The sequence below is a fragment of the Salvelinus fontinalis genome, chromosome 40 (genome assembly GCF_029448725.1).
Source record: "Salvelinus fontinalis isolate EN_2023a chromosome 40, ASM2944872v1, whole genome shotgun sequence".
NCBI classification, from domain to species: domain Eukaryota; kingdom Metazoa; phylum Chordata; class Actinopteri; order Salmoniformes; family Salmonidae; genus Salvelinus; species Salvelinus fontinalis.
In genome coordinates, this window is record NC_074704.1 from 6,513,332 (window position 1) to 6,522,732 (window position 9,401).

A 9,401-nucleotide genomic window follows, 5' to 3' on the forward strand; every position below is an offset into this window, starting at 1 on the left:
TTCATAAACTCAGAGGGTTGTCAGATTGTCCCTTCATAAACTCAGAGGGTTGTCAGATTGTCCCTTCATAAACTCAGAGGGTTGTCAGATTGTCCCTTCATAAACTCAGAGGGTTGTCAGATTGTCCATTCATAATCTCAGAGCGTTGTCAGATTGTCCCTTCATAAACTCAGAGGGTTGTCAGATTGTCCCTTCATAAACTCAGAGCGTTGTCAGATTGTCCCTTCATGAACTCAGAGGGTTGTCAGATTGTCCCTTCATAAACTCATAGTGTTGTCAGATTGTCCCTTCATAAACTCATAGTGTTGTCAGATGGTCCCTTCATAAACTCAGAGGGTTGTCAGATTGTCCCTTTATAAACTCAGAGCGTTGTCAGATTGTCCCTTCATAAACTCAGAGTGTTGTCAGATTGTCCCTTCATAAACTCAGAGCGTTGTCACAATGTCCCTTCATAAACTCAGAGTGTAGTCAGATTGTCCCTTCATAAACTCAGAGCGTTGTCAGATTGTCCTTCATAAACTCAGAGCGTTGTCAGATTGTCCCTTCATAAACTCAGAGCATTGTCAGATTGTCCTTCATAAACTCAGAGTGTTGTCAGATTGTCCTTCATAAACTCAGAGCATTGTCAGATTGTCCCTTCATAAACTCAGAGCGTTGTCAGATTGTCCCTTTGTAAACTCAGAGCGTTGTCATATTGTCCCTTTGTAAACTCAGAGCGTTGTCATATTGTCCCTTTATAAACTCAGAGCGTTGTCAGATTGTCCCTTTATAAACTCCTGAGCGTTGTCAGATTGTCCCTTTATAAACTCAGAGCGTTGTCAGGTTGTCCCTTTATAAACTCAGAGCGTTGTCAGATTGTCCCTTCATAAACTCAGAGTGTTGTCGGATTGTCCCTTTATAAACTCAGAGGGTTGTCAGATTGTCCCTTCATAAACTCAGAGGGTTGTCAGATTGTCCCTTCATAAACTCAGAGGGTTGTCAGATTGTCCCTTCATAAACTCAGAGGGTTGTCAGATTGTCCCTTCATAAACTCAGAGGGTTGTCAGATTGTCCATTCATAAACTCAGAGCATTGTCAGATTGTCCCTTCATAAACTCAGAGGGTTGTCAGATTGTCCCTTCATAAACTCAGAGCGTTGTCAGATTGTCCCTTCATGAACTCAGAGGGTTGTCAGATTGTCCCTTCATAAACTCATAGTGTTGTCAGATTGTCCCTTTATAAACTCAGAGCGTTGTCAGATTGTCCCTTTATAAACTCCTGAGCGTTGTCAGATTGTCCCTTTATAAACTCAGAGCGTTGTCAGGTTGTCCCTTTATAAACTCAGAGCGTTGTCAGATTGTCCCTTCATAAACTCAGAGTGTTGTCGGATTGTCCCTTTATAAACTCAGAGGGTTGTCAGATTGTCCCTTCATAAACTCAGAGGGTTGTCAGATTGTCCCTTCATAAACTCAGAGGGTTGTCAGATTGTCCCTTCATAAACTCAGAGGGTTGTCAGATTGTCCCTTCATAAACTCAGAGGGTTGTCAGATTGTCCATTCATAATCTCAGAGCGTTGTCAGATTGTCCCTTCATAAACTCAGAGGGTTGTCAGATTGTCCCTTCATAAACTCAGAGCGTTGTCAGATTGTCCCTTCATGAACTCAGAGGGTTGTCAGATTGTCCCTTCATAAACTCATAGTGTTGTCAGATTGTCCCTTCATAAACTCATAGTGTTGTCAGATGGTCCCTTCATAAACTCAGAGGGTTGTCAGATTGTCCCTTTATAAACTCAGAGCGTTGTCAGATTGTCCCTTCATAAACTCAGAGTGTTGTCAGATTGTCCCTTCATAAACTCAGAGCGTTGTCACAATGTCCCTTCATAAACTCAGAGTGTAGTCAGATTGTCCCTTCATAAACTCAGAGCGTTGTCAGATTGTCCTTCATAAACTCAGAGCGTTGTCAGATTGTCCCTTCATAAACTCAGAGCGTTGTCAGATTGTCCTTCATAAACTCAGAGCGTTGTCAGATTGTCCTTCATAAACTCAGAGCGTTGTCAGATTGTCCTTCATAAACTCAGAGTGTTGTCAGATTGTCCTTCATAAACTCAGAGCATTGTCAGATTGTCCCTTTATAAACTCAGAGCATTGTCAGATTGTCCCTTCATAAACTCAGAGCGTTGTCAGATTGTTCCTTTATAAACTCAGAGCGTTGTCAGATTGTACCTTCATAAACTCAGAGGGTTGTCAGATTGTCCCTTCATAAACTCAGAGCGTTGTCAGATTGTCCCTTTATAAACTCAGAGTGTTGTCAGATTGTCCCTTCATAAACTCAGAGTGTTGTCAGATTGTCCTTCATAAACTCAGAGCGTTGTCAGATTGTCCCTTCATAAACTCAGAGTGTTGTCAGATTGTCCTTCATAAACTCAGAGCATTGTCAGATTGTCCTTCATAAACTCAGAGTGTTGTCAGGATGTCCTTCATAAACTCAGAGCATTGTCAGATTGTCCCTTCATAAACTCAGAGCGTTGTCAGATTGTCCCTTTGTAAACTCAGAGCGTTGTCATATTGTCCCTTTATAAACTCAGAGCGTTGTCAGATTGTCCCTTCATAAACTCAGAGTGTTGTCAGATTGTCCTTCATAAACTCAGAGCGTTGTCAGATTGTCCCTTCATAAACTCAGAGTGTTGTCAGATTGTCCTTCATAAACTCAGAGGGTTGTCAGATTGTCCCTTCATGAACTCAGAGGGTTGTCAGATTGTCCCTTCATAAACTCATAGTGTTGTCAGATTGTCCCTTCATAAACTCATAGTGTTGTCAGATGGTCCCTTCATAAACTCAGAGGGTTGTCAGATTGTCCCTTCATAAACTCAGAGTGTTGTCAGATTGTCCTTCATAAACTAAGAGCATTGTCAGATTGTCCCTTCATAAACTCAGAGCGTTGTCAGATTGTCCCTTTGTAAACTCAGAGCGTTGTCATATTGTCCCTTTATAAACTCAGAGCGTTGTCAGATTGTCCCTTTATAAACTCAGAGCGTTGTCAGATTGTCCCTTTATAAACTCAGAGCGTTGTCAGGTTGTCCCTTTATAAACTCAGAGCGTTGTCAGATTGTCCCTTCATAAACTCAGAGTGTTGTCAGATTGTCCCTTTATAAACTCAGAGGGTTGTCAGATTGTCCTTTCATCAACTCATAGTGTTGTCAGATTGTCCCTTCATAAACTCATAGTGTTGTCAGATGGTCCCTTCATAAACTCAGAGGGTTGTCAGATTGTCCCTTCATAAACTCAGAGGGTTGTCAGATTGTCCCTTCATAAACTCAGAGCGTTGTCAGATTGTCCCTTTATAAACTCAGAGCATTGTCAGATTGTCCCTTTATAAACTCAGAGCGTTGTCAGATTGTCCCTTTATAAACTCAGAGCGTTGTCAGATTGTCCCTTCATAAACACCGAGTGTTGTCAGATTGTCCCTTCATAAACTCAGAGCGTTGTCACAATGTCCCTTCATAAACTCAGAGCGTTGTCAGATTGTCCCTTCATAAACTCAGAGCGTTGTCAGATTGTCCCTTCATAAACTCAGAGGGTTGTCAGATTGTCCTTTCATAAACTCAGAGCGTTGTCAGATTGTCCCTTCATAAACTCAGAGTGTTATCAGATTGTCCTTTATAAACTCAGAGCGTTGTCAGATGGTCCTTCATAAACTCAGAGCGTTGTCAGATGGTCCTTCATAAACTCAGAGCATTGTCAGATTGTCCTTCATAAACTCAGAGTGTTGTCAGATTGTCCCTTCATAAACTCAGAGTGTTGTCAGATTGTCCCTTCATAAACTCAGAGCGTTGTCAGATTGTCCCTTCATAAACTCAGAGCGTTGTCAGATTGTCCCTTTATAAACTCAGAGCGTTGTCAGATTGTCCCTTCATAAACTCAGAGTGTTGTCAGATTGTCCCTTCATAAACTCAGAGTGTTGTCAGATTGTCCTTCATAAACTCAGAGCGTTGTCAGATTGTCCCTTCATAAACTCAGAGCGTTGTCAGATTGTCCCTTCATAAACTCAGAGTGTTGTCAGATTGTCCCTTCATAAACTCAGAGTGTTGTCAGATTGTCCCTTCATAAACTCAGAGCGTTGTCAGATTGTCCCTTCATAAACTCAGAGCGTTGTCAGATTGTCCCTTTATAAACTCAGAGCGTTGTCAGATTGTCCCTTCATAAACTCAGAGTGTTGTCAGATTGTCCCTTCATAAACTCAGAGTGTTGTCAGATTGTCCTTCATAAACTCAGAGCGTTGTCAGATTGTCCCTTCATAAACTCAGAGCGTTGTCAGATTGTCCCTTCATAAACTCATAGTGTTGTCAGATTGTCCCTTCATAAACTCATAGTGTTGTCAGATGGTCCCTTCATAAACTCAGAGGGTTGTCAGATTGTCCCTTCATAAACTCAGAGGGTTGTCAGATTGTCCCTTCATAAACTCAGAGCGTTGTCAGATTGTCCCTTTATAAACTCAGAGCATTGTCAGATTGTCCCTTTATAAACTCAGAGCGTTGTCAGATTGTCCCTTTATAAACTCAGAGCGTTGTCAGATTGTCCCTTCATAAACACCGAGTGTTGTCAGATTGTCCCTTCATAAACTCAGAGCGTTGTCACAATGTCCCTTCATAAACTCAGAGCGTTGTCAGATTGTCCCTTCATAAACTCAGAGCGTTGTCAGATTGTCCCTTCATAAACTCAGAGGGTTGTCAGATTGTCCTTTCATAAACTCAGAGCGTTGTCAGATTGTCCCTTCATAAACTCAGAGTGTTATCAGATTGTCCTTTATAAACTCAGAGCGTTGTCAGATGGTCCTTCATAAACTCAGAGCGTTGTCAGATGGTCCTTCATAAACTCAGAGCATTGTCAGATTGTCCTTCATAAACTCAGAGTGTTGTCAGATTGTCCCTTCATAAACTCAGAGTGTTGTCAGATTGTCCCTTCATAAACTCAGAGCGTTGTCAGATTGTCCCTTCATAAACTCAGAGCGTTGTCAGATTGTCCCTTTATAAACTCAGAGCGTTGTCAGATTGTCCCTTCATAAACTCAGAGTGTTGTCAGATTGTCCCTTCATAAACTCAGAGTGTTGTCAGATTGTCCTTCATAAACTCAGAGCGTTGTCAGATTGTCCCTTCATAAACTCAGAGCGTTGTCAGATTGTCCCTTCATAAACTCAGAGTGTTGTCAGATTGTCCCTTCATAAACTCAGAGTGTTGTCAGATTGTCCCTTCATAAACTCAGAGCGTTGTCAGATTGTCCCTTCATAAACTCAGAGCGTTGTCAGATTGTCCCTTTATAAACTCAGAGCGTTGTCAGATTGTCCCTTCATAAACTCAGAGTGTTGTCAGATTGTCCCTTCATAAACTCAGAGTGTTGTCAGATTGTCCTTCATAAACTCAGAGCGTTGTCAGATTGTCCCTTCATAAACTCAGAGCGTTGTCAGATTGTCCCTTCATAAACTCAGAGTGTTGTCAGATTGTCCTTCATAAACTAAGAGCATTGTCAGATTGTCCTTCATAAACTCAGAGCATTGTCAGATTGTAACTTCATAAACTCAGAGCGTTGTCAGATTGTCCCTTTGTAAACTCAGAGCGTTGTCATATTGTCCCTTTATAAACTCAGAGCGTTGTCAGATTGTCCCTTTATAAACTCCTGAGCGTTGTCAGATTGTCCCTTTATAAACTCAGAGCGTTGTCAGGTTGTCCCTTTATAAACTCAGAGCGTTGTCAGATTTTCCCTTCATAAACTCAGAGCGTTGTCAGATTGTCCCTTCATAAACTCAGAGGGTTGTCAGATTGTCCCTTCATAAACTCAGAGCGTTGTCAGATTGTCCCTTCATGAACTCAGAGGGTTGTCAGATTGTCCCTTCATAAACTCATAGTGTTGTCAGATTGTCCCTTTATAAACTCAGAGCGTTGTCAGATTGTCCCTTTATAAACTCCTGAGCGTTGTCAGATTGTCCCTTTATAAACTCAGAGCGTTGTCAGGTTGTCCCTTTATAAACTCAGAGCGTTGTCAGATTGTCCCTTCATAAACTCAGAGTGTTGTCGGATTGTCCCTTTATAAACTCAGAGGGTTGTCAGATTGTCCCTTCATAAACTCAGAGGGTTGTCAGATTGTCCCTTCATAAACTCAGAGGGTTGTCAGATTGTCCCTTCATAAACTCAGAGGGTTGTCAGATTGTCCCTTCATAAACTCAGAGGGTTGTCAGATTGTCCATTCATAATCTCAGAGCGTTGTCAGATTGTCCCTTCATAAACTCAGAGGGTTGTCAGATTGTCCCTTCATAAACTCAGAGCGTTGTCAGATTGTCCCTTCATGAACTCAGAGGGTTGTCAGATTGTCCCTTCATAAACTCATAGTGTTGTCAGATTGTCCCTTCATAAACTCATAGTGTTGTCAGATGGTCCCTTCATAAACTCAGAGGGTTGTCAGATTGTCCCTTTATAAACTCAGAGCGTTGTCAGATTGTCCCTTCATAAACTCAGAGTGTTGTCAGATTGTCCCTTCATAAACTCAGAGCGTTGTCACAATGTCCCTTCATAAACTCAGAGTGTAGTCAGATTGTCCCTTCATAAACTCAGAGCGTTGTCAGATTGTCCTTCATAAACTCAGAGCGTTGTCAGATTGTCCCTTCATAAACTCAGAGCATTGTCAGATTGTCCTTCATAAACTCAGAGTGTTGTCAGATTGTCCTTCATAAACTCAGAGCATTGTCAGATTGTCCCTTCATAAACTCAGAGCGTTGTCAGATTGTCCCTTTGTAAACTCAGAGCGTTGTCATATTGTCCCTTTGTAAACTCAGAGCGTTGTCATATTGTCCCTTTATAAACTCAGAGCGTTGTCAGATTGTCCCTTTATAAACTCCTGAGCGTTGTCAGATTGTCCCTTTATAAACTCAGAGCGTTGTCAGGTTGTCCCTTTTTAAACTCAGAGCGTTGTCAGATTGTCCCTTCATAAACTCAGAGTGTTGTCGGATTGTCCCTTTATAAACTCAGAGGGTTGTCAGATTGTCCCTTCATAAACTCAGAGGGTTGTCAGATTGTCCCTTCATAAACTCAGAGGGTTGTCAGATTGTCCCTTCATAAACTCAGAGGGTTGTCAGATTGTCCCTTCATAAACTCAGAGGGTTGTCAGATTGTCCATTCATAAACTCAGAGCGTTGTCAGATTGTCCCTTCATAAACTCAGAGGGTTGTCAGATTGTCCCTTCATAAACTCAGAGCGTTGTCAGATTGTCCCTTCATGAACTCAGAGGGTTGTCAGATTGTCCCTTCATAAACTCATAGTGTTGTCAGATTGTCCCTTCATAAACTCAGAGCGTTGTCAGATTGTCCCTTTATAAACTCCTGAGCGTTGTCAGATTGTCCCTTTATAAACTCAGAGCGTTGTCAGGTTGTCCCTTTATAAACTCAGAGCGTTGTCAGATTGTCCCTTCATAAACTCAGAGTGTTGTCGGATTGTCCCTTTATAAACTCAGAGGGTTGTCAGATTGTCCCTTCATAAACTCAGAGGGTTGTCAGATTGTCCCTTCATAAACTCAGAGGGTTGTCAGATTGTCCCTTCATAAACTCAGAGGGTTGTCAGATTGTCCCTTCATAAACTCAGAGGGTTGTCAGATTGTCCATTCATAATCTCAGAGCGTTGTCAGATTGTCCCTTCATAAACTCAGAGGGTTGTCAGATTGTCCCTTCATAAACTCAGAGCGTTGTCAGATTGTCCCTTCATGAACTCAGAGGGTTGTCAGATTGTCCCTTCATAAACTCATAGTGTTGTCAGATTGTCCCTTCATAAACTCATAGTGTTGTCAGATGGTCCCTTCATAAACTCAGAGGGTTGTCAGATTGTCCCTTTATAAACTCAGAGCGTTGTCAGATTGTCCCTTCATAAACTCAGAGTGTTGTCAGATTGTCCCTTCATAAACTCAGAGCGTTGTCACAATGTCCCTTCATAAACTCAGAGTGTAGTCAGATTGTCCCTTCATAAACTCAGAGCGTTGTCAGATTGTCCTTCATAAACTCAGAGCGTTGTCAGATTGTCCCTTCATAAACTCAGAGCGTTGTCAGATTGTCCTTCATAAACTCAGAGCGTTGTCAGATTGTCCTTCATAAACTCAGAGCGTTGTCAGATTGTCCTTCATAAACTCAGAGTGTTGTCAGATTGTCCTTCATAAACTCAGAGCATTGTCAGATTGTCCCTTTATAAACTCAGAGCATTGTCAGATTGTCCCTTCATAAACTCAGAGCGTTGTCAGATTGTTCCTTTATAAACTCAGAGCGTTGTCAGATTGTACCTTCATAAACTCAGAGGGTTGTCAGATTGTCCCTTCATAAACTCAGAGCGTTGTCAGATTGTCCCTTTATAAACTCAGAGTGTTGTCAGATTGTCCCTTCATAAACTCAGAGTGTTGTCAGATTGTCCTTCATAAACTCAGAGCGTTGTCAGATTGTCCCTTCATAAACTCAGAGTGTTGTCAGATTGTCCTTCATAAACTCAGAGCATTGTCAGATTGTCCTTCATAAACTCAGAGTGTTGTCAGGATGTCCTTCATAAACTCAGAGCATTGTCAGATTGTCCCTTCATAAACTCAGAGCGTTGTCAGATTGTCCCTTTGTAAACTCAGAGCGTTGTCATATTGTCCCTTCATAAACTCAGAGTGTTGTCAGATTGTCCTTCATAAACTCAGAGCGTTGTCAGATTGTCCCTTCATAAACTCAGAGTGTTGTCAGATTGTCCTTCATAAACTCAGAGGGTTGTCAGATTGTCCCTTCATGAACTCAGAGGGTTGTCAGATTGTCCCTTCATAAACTCATAGTGTTGTCAGATTGTCCCTTCATAAACTCATAGTGTTGTCAGATGGTCCCTTCATAAACTCAGAGGGTTGTCAGATTGTCCCTTCATAAACTCAGAGTGTTGTCAGATTGTCCTTCATAAACTAAGAGCATTGTCAGATTGTCCCTTCATAAACTCAGAGCGTTGTCAGATTGTCCCTTTGTAAACTCAGAGCGTTGTCATATTGTCCCTTTATAAACTCAGAGCGTTGTCAGATTGTCCCTTTATAAACTCAGAGCGTTGTCAGATTGTCCCTTTATAAACTCAGAGCGTTGTCAGGTTGTCCCTTTATAAACTCAGAGCGTTGTCAGATTGTCCCTTCATAAACTCAGAGTGTTGTCAGATTGTCCCTTTATAAACTCAGAGGGTTGTCAGATTGTCCTTTCATCAACTCATAGTGTTGTCAGATTGTCCCTTCATAAACTCATAGTGTTGTCAGATGGTCCCTTCATAAACTCAGAGGGTTGTCAGATTGTCCCTTCATAAACTCAGAGGGTTGTCAGATTGTCCCTTCATAAACTCAGAGCGTTGTCAGATTGTCCCTTTATAAACTCAGAGCATTGTCAGATTGTCC